Source organism: Cupressus sempervirens, chromosome 1 (assembly GCF_028749045.1).
Source record: "Cupressus sempervirens isolate cs-2001-9-10 chromosome 1, ASM2874904v1, whole genome shotgun sequence".
Lineage (NCBI taxonomy): Eukaryota > Viridiplantae > Streptophyta > Pinopsida > Cupressales > Cupressaceae > Cupressus > Cupressus sempervirens.
In genome coordinates, this window is record NC_143118.1 from 174931784 (window position 1) to 174949957 (window position 18174).

The window sequence follows — 18174 nt, forward strand, 5'->3', positions numbered from 1 at the left end:
GATATTGGGAGTGTCTAGAGCCAAAGAAAACCTCACCATTGCTTTTGGAGCATCGATTCAGTGAAAATTGACTATAAATTCACCTAAATTGTGCCATAGTCAATTCTGAGGCTATTTTTTTTTGCAAACTAGCACTCGAAGGCTCAACTTGCAAGCATGGTATGATCTATTGGATTTGCACATTCAATTTGTTTTAGATCTTTATTTTATTTTTCTCTATAATTTTTCCAAAAAAATTTAGGCCAGTAGGGCTTGCAGAGAATTTTTTTTTGCAAGAGCCAAGTGGTGAAATCCTAACCCCTGTAGGCAAAATATTCCATTGGCATATTATTCAACATATTCCATTGGTGGTTCATATCATTTCTGACATCAACTTTGAAAATTCTAGTAGAGCTCATAAATATGGCTTCACCCAGTAGTGGCCATTTGAATTCTCGACACCATAGCTTACATCACTAGTAGCTTGATTTATTTAACCCTTGTGGGCTTTGCCTATTACATAATTTGGAGTTCATTCCCATAGAAAATGTGGTACTAACTCCCCACAACTTAACAGACCCCACTCATACTTCCTCCAGCCACTGTGCTATAAAACTTCCTTGACAATATTCTTTCTCCAGTGATGGTAACTCCAACACCCTCAATGACTGCTGCATACATTTCTAGCACCAATAAAATGTAGTCTGCCAATTTTTCAACCATAGTAGGCCCTTTGCAATGCAGCAACATAGTCACAACCTTGCAACATGTGACACTTGTAGAGTGGGACACCTCAGAAAACTTTGTACCCCTCTGCCACCTCAGATGCCAACTTGGTGTTCATCATCAGCACTCCATGCAGGATCCATACAAATTATTTGTACCATTCCAGTCAGTTACCAAATCAAGCATAGACACGTCACAAGCCGTACCATTTGTACGATTGCTAATGTCATTGTGATGTCACTGCCACGTCACCAAGGGGGCCCATTTTCTACTAACATCATCATTTTGCTATGTTAAAATTTACGGTTGTCTAACCATCATTTCTAGGCTAAATTGAACAACTATGATGGTTGTTTGATAGTCAAATTTAACCTCATGTTTTGTTGATCAGACCCCTCTCTAGATTCATTTTTGATTTGACAGTTTGACTTTGGGATGCCATATCATAGTCATCCGAGCTCCAAATCAAGTGTAATTTTACTTTTTTTTGGCTAGAATTTCCTCAAATGTTTAGTGGTGTTTTTCTTTTCTGGTTTTGGTGCATGAATTTGTTTGAAATTGCAATTTTTGGTGACTATACTATCTAATTCTATATTTTGTAACTTCAAATGTTTAGTATGGACTCATCTCGACTCTAAATCAGGTTCTGTTATTTTTGAAAGTATGTATTTTTTCATCTACTTTCCAGATTTGCAATCAAATTATAGGCTTGTGTGGCTTAAAATATCACTTTCAGAAATAGGTCTTTTCTTTGCTTTGTATTGCTACAAAATTATTATATTTTTGAGCTACATTGTAAAGTTTCAGATTTGAACTATCCAAGGAGGATGTAAACTGAAAATCAAAAGCCTACTAAGGTCAAAATTGACAAAGTGGCCTCTTGTAACTGCACTACATATAAAGTGCCATATCATACATTAGGGGAGGTTGGTTGATTATTTCTACATTTTGGGGGGTGTATACATTCATTGATATCATGGAGTTTTGTTCCCCATGTTAGGGTGGCCTTAGACCAAGGTTGACAAAGAGGAACTATAAAAAATGGAGTGCTTCACACATTGATCATCTGAGAAGAGAGCATAAGGAAGTATTTCCTTATTTATGTTCCAACAAACTGATCTCTTCCATAGAAGAATAGCCACCTGTTAATAGACTTTCAGATATCATTAATTTTAGCATAAGTTTTGATTGCTTTCATGTCATTAGAAAGCTCATTGAACCTTATGATATTTGGATGGCTCTTTGGAAAGAATATGGAGATCCCAAGTATTCCTCCTTTCTAAAAGACATTTTATATTTAGTCACTTCAGTTATGATTCCTCAAACTCCAGATGAGATCCCACCTCTTGACGCTCCTATTAATTCTATTGATCCAATTCCAGCAATAGATGCTTCTGATTCAGTGCAGGAGGATTTACCATGTCTTCCTACTTTAGCGTCATGGGATGACTTCCTTCCAGACATTGCAAGGTTGTTCATGGAGTCTCACATTAAAGATGTGGGAGACATCATCGATGATATCAATCTTCTCTTTTTTGAGGAGACTTGTACACTTATTGCAAGGGCACACTTTGACCCTCAACCACTTGATTGTTCTAACATACTTGTGGACATTTCTTTACAATAGATGGAGAATAACTCTTTCATTTATGAGGAGTCATATCAGTCTTTGGAGATTCTATTCCAATTTCCTTAGACATCATATTTTCTAAGGATTATTCCTATCAGTTGGGGAGTATTTTCTACTACACCTATGGCAACATTTCTTCCTACATGGTGGAACATCATTCAACTTTCATGGTGTAGCTTCTTTAGTCATCAAGGAGCTTCTATCATAGGGTGTGCATCCATCATTGAGGGGAGGCAATATTTCTTATCTTCCTCCATCTTCCTATATAGATGCTCCATCATCTTTGGAGGTTGATTCAGCATCATTCGTGGACATATTACCTTTTTTGCCACCTTCCTATGGGCATCCACCATATTGGTTTGTGGCATCTACATTCATCAAGGACTTGTCGACATCTAAGTAGACTTCAGAGGTAGCATCCATAGCATATTACATCTTGATCCCTCTTCCATCTTCCTATCCGTAGTGCTTCCACCTCTATTTTGTGTTTCTTCTTCCTAAATGGAGAAAGTTGTTTGTAGGCATTGTATTTTCTTTTGTCTTCAAGTACTTATCATCGGGGGATCCTTCGCTAAGGGTGGGATTTCATTGAGGGATTCTCTATTGTATATGCATGATGCATGTCATAATGGGGGGGTCTTGATTACTCCATCCATTCATGCATCTTTCTTTATTGTACATATCTCTCTTTTTGGGGGAGGGTTTTTCCCATGATGTTTTTCCTCTTTCTCCATTTGCAAAGAGTTTTCATTGCATTTGTACATGGGTACCTAACATGGCCTAATAGCTGGGATCTCTTATGCATTTCATCATAGCTTTTGTGAGCTTAAGTGCATTCCCCTAAGTTGCACTTAAGGGTGGGGGGGTGTTAGTGTAAATAATTATTATTTACACTTTACTTAGGTTTACTTAGAATAAATGCATTTTATTATTTATTAGGTTAGATAGCTAGGAGTTTGCATAATCATATGAGTTGTCATGTTGACAACACAAGACTAAGCAACTCCAATTTAGCACATGGTGTCTACAACATAGGAGTTAGCATCTAATTTAAGCACATGGTGTCTACAATATCTCTACATGAGAGACACCTTTTCATACATATCCTCTCATTGATGCACGCATATTCATGCACAATGGAGGACATGTGCTTAGTTGTCATGCTTAGCTCCTAGTTCATTCTAGACACATTCTAGATGCATCTTAGAGGCCTTTATATACATGCACCTCTAGTATATTGTACAATCAATTGAATATCATATTGTTATTCTGATCATACTTCATTTGGTCTATTGCGCTAGTTGTTGAGCTTCTTGGTCTTGGGTGAATTTTTCCCTGAAAAAAATTCTTGCACAAAGTGCTTGATCGTTTCATTTGGTTTTTTCAACCTTTCTATGAGTTCCTTTTCATGACTTAACTCATTTTTCAATTGCTCATTTTGTAGCCTTAGATTTGTGATCTCCTAGTCTTCTTCTTGATTTGTAATTACCAATTGATTTATCATGTCAAGATGATTATCTATGAGCTTTTGAGCTTCTAATGATGTCTCTTCAAGTCTTCTAGTCATCTTTTTTTTCTCTTCTTCAACCATGAGCTTGTCTTTGATTCCTTTCCTCTTTTGTTCAATTACTTCATAGAGTGTAACAAATTGAATTTCTTGTTATGTCTTAAGATCTTTTACTTCTTTCACTAGGGCACTATTCTTCTCTAGCAAATTTGTCATTGATCCATTATTGTTACCACTATTTCTACTATCCAAAAGTCCGTTTGTGTCAACTTCTGTGTATTGAGTGTCATTTAGCTAAATAGGTAACTCTCTTCTTCTCTTTAGGGTTTTCCTTAACTCCTCTTCTACTATCTCTAGTTGTTGCAACATAATCTGCATTTTAATCATCTAATTCTCAATGGTCTTTCCCATCTTGTACACTTCCATGTTCATGATCTTATCTTCTCAAGCTATTAGGCTTCCCTACAACAGATCAAGGCTTTGATACCAATTTTTGGGATAAGTATATGGGAAACAAGTAATTGAGAAGGGGTTGGGGGGTGGGGGGTGAATCAGGCTCAAAAACAATATTGTAAATTCAAACCTAATTCATCTCATAGATCTATTAATAAAACTGAAATATTGTAACATAAATAAAATGCATCACATCCATGAGAATTCAACACATAACACAATGATTTGGTAATCCATAAACACTTCAAAATGAAGGTAAAACTAGGGTGAGGTTGAAACTCGCAAATCTTTACTATTGCAACAAAAAAGTGAACATGTTAATGTTACAATGCTTGATCATAAGATATGGTATGCCTTGTTAAAAGATGAAGAGACTATTAGGTCTCACCTTGCTAAAGGATCTTATACTCATATTGAAGTAAGGACTCTGTTAGGAGATTTACATAGGCCTGTTAGGACCACTCTATTAAGAGATTTACCCTATTTCAATTAACAAGTAATTGATTCAATACCTAAACTTTAGTATGCTCTGCAAGCTAATATTGGGTCTCCTCCTTGTTGTATTACTGATCTAATTATCATAATCTAATAATTTTGTTCAATCCTTCACTGCTCTAATTTCTCTCTACTAGATTTGTCTTTGAAACTTTGTCTTACTCCTTCACATGCACATTCACATCTTGATAACAACTCACAACACTTGAAATATTTCTACTCCTTCTCTATCTTTGTGTCTATATGATTGTAGGGTTAGAATCCTCCTTAAATAGACATTGTGTGAAGTTTTTAGATCTTGATCAATGATTGAAACTTCATCAACTTATGTCAATTACATCTCATTTTCTGATTAGTTGAATTGTCCACCTTTGGATTATTACCTTCTATAATGATGCATACACAACATGTGATCTAGCTCTCCAGATATTAAATATCATATAAATTTTGGCCAAATTGGTTTACATAAGATTTTGTGTGATTACAAACTCTCATCTCAAAACTGAATTACTCAGCACTTGAATGCTCTAATGCTCAATCATGCATAAACCTTTATGTTGTTACTCAACTTCTATATGTCTATTTTCTCAGCTCTTACTAACTTTTCAATATGATTAGTCTTCATTATATTTTTTGACTCGTACTATATTTCTCAGCTCACATATCTACTCGGTATCTACTGAATGCTCAACAATCATTGTCTTTCCCTCTATAAGTATTATGTTCTCGACCTTTACTAGATAACTCAGTCACATTGGTGACCTTGTAATCTTTCCTAGTAAAAGACTTGCAAATGACTAAGTGTTTGGACACTAATCGACAACATAGGTTGAGAGATCAATAGATATTGACAACCATCACTCAATAATGATCCACTTCATCTTCAAACTAATTCTAAATCTTTCCATTGATATACAAAGCCACTAAGGTTGAGGCATTTGGAAATTAATTTACATGCCTTCTCATTTTATCATATCAGTTATCTAGAACAACTTGCAATCAATTCATTTTCCTAGAGATATGACCTCTCTCTAAATAATGAAATTCACGTCGTCTAGTGGTCAATCAAATTCTTAGTAGAATTTATAAATTTGGTCTCGCTATGGATGTTTGAAATTTTTCCCATTTTGTCACAGACATCTAAATAACTAACTTTTAATGAGTTTCATTAACCTTTGGATTCTTAACCTCTTATACTTGGGAAAAGAGGTTAAGGATCATCTCTAAAAAATGTGTTCTAGGTTTTATTCTCAACAGTTCTAGTTTTGGGAGGTTAAGGTTTGGTTCTCAAAATGCATAGTTGAAGCACTTTTCTTTACTCTTATTCTTTTTGAATGGGGAGGTTAAGAAATCGAACGAAAAATATGTGTTTTGAATCCCATTTCTTAACCTATAAAAGTTTTAAAGGTTAATGTTCCAATAAAAAATATGTGTTAACATGCATCTTGAAACCTTTCATTAACATGTCATAATTTGGCACTTAGGTGTCAGATTTATGAAATTTGAAGGATTAGAAATGAGTGGGCGACTACAAGACCATAAAACAATTAAAAATTCAACTAGTGACTATCCCTTTTAAAGCTCAAAACTGAGTTGTTCTTAAACTGGTAAATTGTTAGCTTCTAATTTGGGAGGTCTTGGATTGAAGTCTAAATAATATCAAAATAATTAATTACAACACATAATAATAAATAATCTTGATTTCGGCCTCTGATCTGAAATAGAAAGAAAGACAATACCTACGCTAATATTTATCTAAGCATACACTTTTAGAGGTTTTGAATTAGATTATTAGTTTTTAAATAATTACTTTAGTAGAATAATAGTTAATTAACTTATAGTTAACTAAAATATGAACTTTAAAATAATTATAAATTAATAAAGAGTACAAAGTTGTAAATATTTTTGATGGTGGCCTGTTCTTTAGAATTCTGTGATAGAGCATTATAACATTGCTTTTATTAAAAGGCTCGGTACCATCGATGGTAGAAAATAACATTAAAAACTCTAATTTACCCCTAATAAATACTGTTTTCTTTTGGTGGTTGTTGTTCACATAGTTAAGGGACGGCATACATATCAATTAACATTTTAACAGTACTACATATCAATTATCATTATAATATCAATAGGAACAAAGCATGACTTTGAACTCTAGTTCGATGAAGAACTGAAGGTGATTATTTACTCGGAGCTCTAACAAACTGCTCCTTTCTTTGGTGGAAAAAATTACGTCTTCTAACAAAACCAACAACAGAAGACGATAGTTTCAATACAATATGAGGGTTGGAGCATATTAGGTGCGTTTATCATATCAGATGGAGATGCTATTGGGTACCCCGCCAACTGTGAGACAACCCGATTTCAGTAAATTACTCTTTCTGGTATAGAGTACGTTATAAGGAACTTTTGTAGGCCCAGCCCTATTTTTATATTGTTCCCTTCTCTTATTCTTGTCCCTTATAATTTCCTCGATCTTTGTCATGTTTCTTGAAAATTTCAAGAATGCTTCTTTGACACGTCGATCATTTACTCTGTCCTTAGTAGATCCCTGCAGCTGTCCCACGTATACCTCATATTCTGAATGCTTTGATAAAACTTCGAGTACACCCATAACAAGGGTGGCCTGTCTAGGACTAGACACTGTCTTGAGTAAAAAATCATCCGGGTTCTTAAGAAGTTCTTCATATTCTGGTGTTCCTTTTTCTGGAATCAAATGCCTACTCATGGTGGGTAAGTTGAGCACGTGTCCTCCATAGGAGTACTATGCAAAGTTGACTGCAGCGTGGTGAGCACATGCAATCCAGATGATAGTTGTCATTACTTGAACTACTTCTTATAAAGACTCCATCTTGTACCATCTAGATGGATCGTCTTTCAGGTCTCCATGTCCCACATTTACTATTTCATCCCACCAAACCTGCGACTCTTTGTCACTTTTAACCGAGGCACCGTCCTTGTAATATAGAGACAAGTAGTCTAAAACCCATCCTTTTAAGGAAAACCATATTTCAATGCCATCTGCAGCATATGGGTAATCCTCGATCACAAGCTGCAAGCCATTTGGAGCTTCTGAATCTTGGACTGCCATCCCCCTGCACAGTGTATGTTAAATGTATGGATCCATTTCATTAGCCCACTTAATTAGAATAGACAAATCAAAAACATGCAAGATTAACCTTAATCATCTTCTTAGCATCATCAACTTTGCCGTGGCTTTGATAGACCTTGAAATTTCTACACATTAAATAGCAACCATTGATCAAATAGCAAAACTGAATTGCAGTGGGTCATGTATCACTTTCCTTTTAAGTGTTAGAAATAGTAAAAAAAAATCATGTGAATAAAATCCACATTTTCTTGTGGACTAAGTCTTACAGCTCATGCAGCCATCCACTTGTCAAAAGCCTAGAATTTTCCTTTACTGGTTTTGTAGCTGGAATCCTCTATTTATAGAGACTATGTAATTGGATTTCAGTGTGCAACCAGATCAATGAAATAATTTTGTTATCCCCTGTCACCATGTTTCTTTTGCTTTTCTATTTTTCAATATGGTATCATAGCTGTTAGATTTTTGGGCTGTGCTGTTGGGTCCTATTGTTTATCATGCCAAGCGTTGTTGTGTCTTGATGTTATCAGAGCAAGGTTTAGCCAAGTTCAGCTGGAGATTTATTTAGAAATTCAGCTAGAAATATTGCTAGAGGGTTTTGTTCAAGGAAATATATTGTTGGAAATGGTTTGTTTGCAGGGCTAATTTTTTTTTGAAGTAATATTTGGTTGCAGGGCTGTTATGCTGCTGGAATATTGCTAGATTTGTTTGAAGGCTGATTTTTTTGCTAACATGGGTTCTTCAAATGAAGTTTTGCCTATCTTTGATGGAAGTGGTTTTGCAAATTGGAAGATTGCAGTCAAGAATGCTCTAAGAGAGAAGGCTTTATGGAGGTTAGTAAATAAAGAAATTGGGGAACCTCACCAAACTGATAGAGAAAAGGAGTTGTGGAAATGCAAGTTGGAGCAAGCTAGAGAAGATATGTTGTTGTCAAATGAAAAGAAAGGCTAATCGTTGAAGTCAATGTTTGCAATATGAAGATCACAATAGTGATGGTTGTAGCAAGAGGTGTACTATCGATTGTACCCGACACTTCAAAAGTTTTTTACTATATTGATGAACCATGTATCTGAAAAATATTCCTAGAGAACTAGCGAGCACAGCGGCTGGGTACCCATGTGACTCGGTAGATGGATTATTTTTCATATGGACTCAATATTAGTATGCTAGAGAAAAGTTTAGAGTTGGTTTACCTATCATTGGATCAATGGTTTTGTGAAGTTTGAAGGGTTTGTGGTAATCCAAAACCACTTGTTTAAGTAAATCTATTGAATGGTTTGTGGTAAGCCAAAACCACTTATTTAGGTGAAAAACCTAAAAGTCTTGAAGGGTTTGTGGTAAACAAAAACCACTTGTTTGGGTGAAAGATCCTAAAGCATTTTTTTCTGAAGAGTTTGTGGTAAACTAAAACCACTTGTTTGGGTGAAAGATCCTAAAGCATTTTTTTTCGAAGAGTTTGTGGTAAGCTAAAACCACTTAACAAGAAAAATGAAATTTTCATAGTGATTGTGATAGGGGAAACTAAAAATTTCTATGTTGTAAATGGGCACCTCACAAGGCTGAATGCCGGGACCTATCCTATCTATATTTTTTATTGTAATTTCTCCCATAAATTATCATTAGAGGTAGAAATTAAGGGAGGATGTTAGAAATAGTCAAAAAACCATGTGAATAAAATCTACATCTCCTTGTGGACTAAGTCTTACAGCTCATGCAACCATCCACTTGTCAAAAGCCTAGAATTTTCCTCTACTGGTTTTGTAGCTGGAATCCTCTATTTATAGAGACTATGTAATTGGATTTCAGTGTGCAACCAGATCAGTGAAATAATTTTGTTATCAACTGTCACCATGTTTCTTTTGCTTTTCTATTTTTTAATATTAAGTAGGCCATCTTCCAATCCCTGCTCATTAAATTTCCACTCTTTGTATGCTTTAGATGACATTTCCATACAATATCTGCTAGGAGTAAAGCCTTCTTCAATAACACTTGATGCATTTATCAAAGCCTGACGGACAGCTTGATTGATGTTCATAGTGTCGAGGTAATGGGGGATCCATAATTTGTAGACTGGGTGTATTTTTCTTAGTTGTTTGTGGGTTGCTATAATGAAGGGCTCGATGAGGCAATGCATTCTTAGCCTACAGTCGCTTAGGAAAGAAGAAAATTACCTAACCTTGCTCGCTACAAAAATATAGCAATAAATGCCTTGTACAAAAAGCAGTCGTAATTGTGGGCAGTATTAATTTTTGCAACTACCCACCGTCTAAAGTAATTGCACAACTGACAGTCCACCGTCTAGCCCACACTCTTAGCCATCCATAATAAATAGGAGACAATCACCAGCTCATTTAATTTCATATTTAATATTATAGCATGTGTAAAATGTTTGGGGTATTCTAGAGAGAGTTTTCAAAATTCTATAAATAGAGGTCTTATGTAATGTATTTCAGCAAAGGCAGTAAGGAAATAAAATCAATTTTATTTCTGTGTATTTTTTTATCTTTGTCTTCAAATATATATCAGAGCATGAAGAGCTAGGCTTGGGAAGAAAAGAATTATTTGTTGATATGCACAACTACTGTAGCAGTGAATGGAGCTTCTAATGTTTTGTTTATTGCAAATCATCAGTAGCTTCTAAAGTCAAAGATTAGTGGCTATGAAGATTGAGAGAAAAAAAAGATATCAGATAATGTTTCAAGAAGGTATGAGCTGATTTCATGAAGTGAAGTCTAATGAGCAAAAATTGTTAAAAGGGAAAAATAATATTTTATTGTTGTTTGTTTAAGTTATATGTCATTGGCTTAGACTTGTTTGGTGGATTTTCTTTTTAAAACAAAATTTAAAATTGTAAGGTGCAATTGTAACTGTGAGAATTAATATGGCTTCAAAAAGTAGTATAGCTCAACCACAAATTTCAATATTTTTTGGTAAAAATTATGAATTTCGAGCTATAAAAATAAAAACATTATTTTGTTCTCAAGACATATGGGATTTTATTGAACAGGGTTTTAATGAACCACAAGTTGAATCTACATTAACACAAGATGAAAAAGATAAATTACAAGATAATAGGAAAAAGGATGCTAAAGCATTGTTTCTAATTCAACAATCTTTAGATGAATCAATTTTCCCTAATGTCCAGCTAAAAAGTCTAAAATTGCATAGGATATTTTAGAAACAGAATATCAAGGAACATCAAAAGTTGAGATTGCTAAATTGCAATCTTTAAGGTGTGATTTTGAAAATTTGTGTATGAAGGATTCAAACTCAGTTGATCAATTTCTAAATTACAGAATGAATGTGGTTAATCAAATTAGATCACATGGTGATGATTTGATAGATCAAAAAGTTGTTGAAAAGATACTTTGTTGCTTGCCTAGAAAATTTGATGTCATTGTTGTTGCCATTGAAGAATCTAAGAATCTGATAGTACTGTCTATTGATGAGTTAATGGGTTCACTTTTATCTCATGAATCAAGAATAAATAGAAATAAAAATTCTTCTTTGGAGAATTCTTTTAGATCACAAGTATCTTTTGGCAGAGGAAGAGAAAGAGGTAGAAGCATAGATGGATGTGGAAGTCCAAATCAATAAGAAAGAACAAATCAATCCATTCAAAGTTCGAATAGAGAACATGGTAAAGTTCATTCCAACACCCATCATCAAGGTTTGATAAATCTCAAATTCAGTGTCATTATTGTAAGAGATTTGGTCATATTGCAAGCGAATATAGAAAGAAACAAGACAAGATTGAAAAGAGTGGTGCTAATTACTCAGATGTATCTGATAACAATTTAGGAAGTTTATTTATAACTTGTAATGTTGCTCAAGAAAGTTCTAGTTATATATGGTTTCTAGATAGTAGATGTAGTAACCATATGACTGGAAATAAAAATTTGTTTGCTAGCTTGGATGATTTGGTAAAATCTGAAGTAAAGCTAGGAAATGATAGTAAAGTCTTTGTAATGGGAAAAGGTGTTATAAATGTCTCGACAAAAAATGGAGGAAAAAGATAGATTCCTGATGTGTATTTTGTGCATGGATTAAAACACAATCTCATGAGTGTTGGTCAACTAGTACAAAAGGGTTATAAATTTTCTTTTGATAATGATGTTTGCATAATCTTGGATAGAAATCCTGATGGCAGGTTAATTGCAAGAGTCAACATGACACAAAATCAAATGTTCCCCCTCTAGATTCATTGCATTCAAAGAGGAAAAGAAGTTAGTTTTAAGATAGTATACTCAGATCAGTTGTGGCTATGGCATTTGAGGTATGGTCATCTTCATTTTGATGCTTTGAGCTTGTTAGAAAAGAAAAATATGGTGAAAGGATTGCATTAGATATTGAAACCACCAAGTTCATGTGAATGTTGTATTTTGGCAAAACAACATAGAGAAAGCTTTGTAGTAGGAGGTTCATATAGAACAAGAGCACAATTGGAATTAGTTCACACTGATATATGTGGACTTATGCAAACTCCATCTTTAGGAGGAAGTATATATTTCCTAACATTTATTGATGATTTTAGTAGGAAGATTTGGATATGCTTTCTCAAACAAAAGAGTGAAGCTTTTGAAAAATTTAAGGAGTATAAAACTTTGGCTGAAAAAAAAAAGTGGACTCTACATCAAAGTATTGCGATCTGATAGAGGTGGTGAATTCAGTTCTAACGAGTTTCTAGAATTTTGTAGATCTCATGGAATTAAGAAGCGGTTTACCCCAAGGTACACACCACAACAAAATGGTGTAGTAGAGAGGAAGAACAGAATCATAATGGAAATGGAAAAGAGTATGTTGAAGGCCAAAAATCTATCCAGTGAGTTTTGGGCAGAAGCAGTAGCATGTGCTATATGCATCTTGAACAAGAGTCCTACAAAGAGTATTAATAACACAATTCCACACGAAGCATGGAATAGAAAGAAACATAATGTATCTCATTTTAAGAGTTTTTGAATATGTTGCTTATTCATTAGTGCCATCTGAATTGAGAAAGAAATTGGATGATAAAAGTGAAAAATGCATCTTTATTGGTTATAGTGAAGAATCTAAGGCTTATAGATTGTATAACCTTGTTTCAAAGAAATTAATCATTAGCAGGGATGTTAAATTTGAAGAAGAAGATTCATGGCATGAAAATGATAACAAACAAGTCATAAGAGGATCACCAATATTACAAAGTGATGATGAATTGAAGGAACAAAGGACTCAATCAAAACCCAATACTCCACCAAGGAACTTTTTGCAAGGGGCCTCATCTCTAGGTTCAAATGTAAGTGATAAATCAGATTCTACATTCTCAACACCAAGTTACAAAGGTAAGAAGACAAGAAGGTTAAAAGAGATATATGATCAAGAAGAAGAGAATGTAGATATTTACTCAAATTTTGCTTTATTTTCTTGTGATCCATTGTATTTTGATGAAGCAATTAAAGAAGATAAATGGATCAAGGAAATGGATGAAGAAATTGACTCTATTGAAAGAAATAACACATGGGAATTAATGTATTTACATAAAGGAAAAGAATGTATAGGAGTCAAATGGGTCTACAAAACTAAATTTGATGCAAAAGGTGAAATTGTTAAGCATAAGGAAAGACTAGTTGATAAAGGTTTTTCACAACAATATGGAGTTGATTATAATGAAACATTTGCTCCAGTTGCTAGACTTGACACGGTTTGAACTATTTTAGCAATAGTTGCACAAAATGATTGGAAAGTGTATCAAATGGTTGTAAAATCAGCTTTTTTGAATGGTTTTCTTGATGAAGAGGTATATGTTAAAAAACCACCTGGTTATGAGGTTTGTGGGCATGAAAACAAGGTATATAAACTAAATAAGGAACTTTATGGTTTGAAACAAGCTCCTAAGACTTGGTATAAGAGGATTGATTCATACATGATAAGTAATCAATTCAATAGAAGTAACAATTAGCCACATTGTATGTTAAGACTAATAAGGAAGGCTAGATTTTGATTGTATGTTTGTATGTTGATGACTTGATATTCATTGGAAATCTATCAATAGACATGTTCAAGTCAGAAATGATGAAAGAATTTGAAATGACAAATTTGGGGTTGATGAGATATTTCTTAGGTACTGAAGTTATTCAATGTGACAAAGGTATCTTCATTTGTCAATCCAAGTATATAAAGGATGTTTTGAAGAGATTTAAAATTATGAATTGCAATCCAACATCAACTCTAGTTGCAATAGGAACAAAACTTAGCAAGGAAGAGGACTCAAATGTTGATCCAACTATGTTTAAAAGACTTGTTGGAAGTTTAATGTATATGATAGCTACAAGGCTAGACATCATGTATGGTGCTAGCTTGATCTCAAGGTTCATGGAGTCACCACAAAATTCTCACTAGCAAGTTGAAAAAAGAATATTAAGATATATTGCAGGAACAATAGGATATGGAATCCTATATTCCAAAACTAACAAATTTTGTTTGATTGGTTATACTAACAGTGATTTTGTAGGTAGCATTGATGATAGGAAGAGCACTTCCAGATATATTTTTCACCTTGGATCATGAGCCGTGTCATGGGCATCAAAGAAGCAACCTATAGTGACGATCTCATCAGCTGAAGCAGAATATGTAGCTGTCACTTCCACAACATGTCAAGTAGTATGGAAGGGTCAAATTTTGTTTGATCTTCACCATCATCAGGAGGAATCAACACCAATTCTTTATGATAACAAATGAGCAATAGCATTATCTAAAAATCATGTATTTCATAAGAGGAGCAAACATATTGATACAAGGTACCACTTCATCAGAGAATTGGTCAACAATGGAGAAATCTACCTCGAGTTTTGCAAATCTAAAGATCAATTGGAAAATATTTTCCCTAAGGCATTGCCAAAGAATAACTTTGAATATCTATGGGAGAAATTGGGTATTATTGATGTAAAATTTGTTAATGACAAAAATTAAGGGGGAGTGTTGTTGGTATTAATTTCTGCAACCACCCACCGTCCAAAGTAATTGCACAGTAGACAATCCACCGTCCAACCCACACTCTTAGCCATCCATAATAAATAGGAGACAATCAGCTGCTCTAGCCACAACTTAAGCCATCCATATTTAATTCCATATTTAATATTATAGCATGGGTAAAATGTTTGGTATATTCTAGAGAGAGTTCTCAAACCTCTATAAATAGAAGCCTTATGTAATGTATTTCAGCAAAGGCAGTAAGGAAATAAAATCAATTTTATTTTTGTGTATTTTTTTATCTTTGCCTTCAGTAATCTTGTTTTGTTTTAACAAAGTCTAGATGGTAATAATGCTTCCCAATGGCTGACGAGCTAATGGTATCCTGCATCATTGACTTTCGCATGGGCTTTGGCAAGTTGCCACATCGCTCCTTCCTCTGTTATGTCCTTGCCTAGTATAAAGACCTTTCTTACAACTACATTATCATCAATGGGTGGGAGACACAACTCTATGGCCACTAGCTTTAGGGTTCTATCCTGCGTGAGAAAGTAAATTGTGTGGCTTGCATATGTTTTAACATCATCCGAAAGCTTATTGATATGGTAGACATAGCGCATGCAAACGTCATAGTAGCCAACAACAAACAATCTTTACAATGCAATAGCCTATAATTTTCACATCAAATATCTATTACAATTTAATAACCTCTATAAAACAAGGGCACTTTTAAATCGAGAAATTACTTGATCCGCTAAAAGGCTCTCAAGTTTCTCTTCTATGTGTTGGGTTGTGATAGCGCTCCTCTGGGGACCATATGTCTTTTCATCTAAAATACTGGATGGAGGAAATTTCTGTCAAAAAGCAGTAAAATGTTTTCTATGATAAGAAAGAAGAGAGAAGAGACTGATTGAGCTAGATTAATGAGAATTTGTGCTACCTGTAAACAATCAATCACAATTGGATTTACGCCTACAAGTGCTTGACGTGCAAATTCCTCATCACTTCTCCATGCATGCTCGTAACTTTTGCACAAAATATACACTACAACATGAAAGGGGGGTTTTAAGACATTATTAGAGACAATTTTTAAGTGAATTGTTGTAATTTGAGACAAAAAAAAGTTATGTATTGTCTTACGTATTGTCTTTAACTGAGTATCTTAAACTATTATCATAAATTATTGTCTTATAAAGACAATAAAAAACAACACTATTATTGTCTCTTAGAGACAATCTTAATTTTGTCTTTATAGAAACTATTGTCTTTAATCTCATTTATTGTCTTTCTTAAGATGATTATACAGAAGATGGTATAAACTAATAAATTTAAAAAAACACATTATTTAATATAAATTAAAATATAATTCATTCATTCATGTTAAGGCACGATGGATTTGAACCACCATCCCCTACTTTTAATGTAGGTGCTTGTCCATTGAGCTAGCACCTTTTAAAATAAGGAAAATTAGAAGTTTATAGTTTTGCAGATATGGCCTACAAGAAGGGAACAAAACAAATTAATTCAATGAGTAGGAACATTGGTGGTGAGCTAGACCTGCATGTGGATAGAGAGTGCTAGGTTTGGCACATTCAAATCTCACACTCAAGGTTGCTCGCTCATCACACAAATGTTTGAACAAATTAGATGGGACTTAAAACTTTTTTAATTGTAAACTAGATAAAGCATGGTTTTAAATGTTGATTACAAGCTTTTGATAATTTAAAGAAGAGTTGATTTCTAATTTAAAAAGCTTTATGTTAGTCTAAAAATGGTTTTGACATTTGAGTGCCAACACACTTAACCACCTTTCACATTGAAGCCGAGTACACTGTGTATGTCGAGCCACAGCATGTGCCGAGTCAAAAAATTCATCAGGTGCCGAGTGATCTTCAGGAGCCGAGTAGTCTTCAAGTGCCGAGTAAGTACAGGTACCGAGCATGATCTAAGTACCGAGCATTATTAAGGTGTCGAGTCTTAAAGAATGTCGAGCAAGATAGGAACATATACAGAAGCCGAGTTATAGTAGGTGCCGAGCATCAGGAAGCAGTAACTGCCGAGTAACTCAGAATCAACATATGAGTTTGAGACTTCACAAACTCAGATGTAAACCATTTTTTTAGCTGACATAAGACAAATCTCGAAGGATCTAAGTGATAAGATCAAATCATTTATATTTCCTATGCAATCTTCATGCAGCCAATAAGAGAAATGGAGAAGGCATGCAACCAATAAGAGATGTGCAAGAAATAAGCCAAAAATTAGAGATTAAATATGGATCGTAGATCCATACCTAACCCTAATTTTTTGAGTGTCTTTATAAGGAAGACGAAATTAGATTGAATATAGAGAGCATGGAAAGAGTGTATAAGGAAGTCTAATATCAGAGAGAAGAGAATCAGATCACAAAGGATCAAGATTAGAAAGAGCAGATCAAGTGTCTGTATTCAGCAATCAAAGGATTGTAAGCTATCAGGTTTATCATACCTAATACTCTTTAACCATTGTATTAGAAAGGAAATCCTATGATGATAGGTTAGCTTAGCAGCTATTTTATCGATCCTTTAACTAGGTGACTAAATCCTTTTACAGGGTGACACTTCATGTAAAGTGTTGTAAATCCTTTAACCAGGTCACTATTGATACAGTATAAAAGCCTTTGACAGGGCAGGCCTTTAACAGGGCAAACCATCAGAAGTGGTTAAACATTATTACTGCAGTGATTGTGTAGGTATCATCCCCACCCCAGTTTTACCTTCTTATTTCTGGAGGGTTTCTGGGTTACCAAATCTTAAATATTATGTGGTGATGCATACATGTTCATTTCAAAAATATGTTATTAAGGTTTTGAAACAGTTAAAAGTCTACTTGTTCTAATTCACCCCCCCCTCCCCTCTAGGAAGCATTCTTTCCAATAAGATAATCCAACAATTGGTACCAGAGTATAGTTTCTCTCAAAGAGAAGCCTAACAGCTTGGAGGAAAAGATCTAAGGATGGAAGTTTTCAAACTTGGAAAGATCATTGAAAACCAGGTGATAGATGTGCATCTTGCTCTACAAAAGGTAGAGGAAGCAAGAGTGGAATTAAGAAAACCTTTAAAAAGAAGGAGATAGCCACAACTAAAAATGACATACACTACAAGGAAATTGATACCACACAAGTGTTTGCCAATGGAGACACTAAAGAATTTGATGCAACAATAACAGAACTGATGGAGAAAAATGAAGCTCAAGCAAATGAGATAAGATCTCTCAAGATGGAACATGAATCACAGACCATAATGTTATGTGAAATCACTAAACAAAAGAAAAGAGCAGTTGAGGATA

At 34.4% G+C, this 18174-nt stretch overlaps 1 pseudogene; it reads right to left on the reverse strand.

The window, feature by feature from the left end:
* Positions 1–7104: 7104 nt before the first annotated feature.
* Positions 7105–18174, reverse strand: part of LOC149576708 (linoleate 9S-lipoxygenase-like) — a 37333-nt pseudogene continuing 26263 nt past the window's right edge.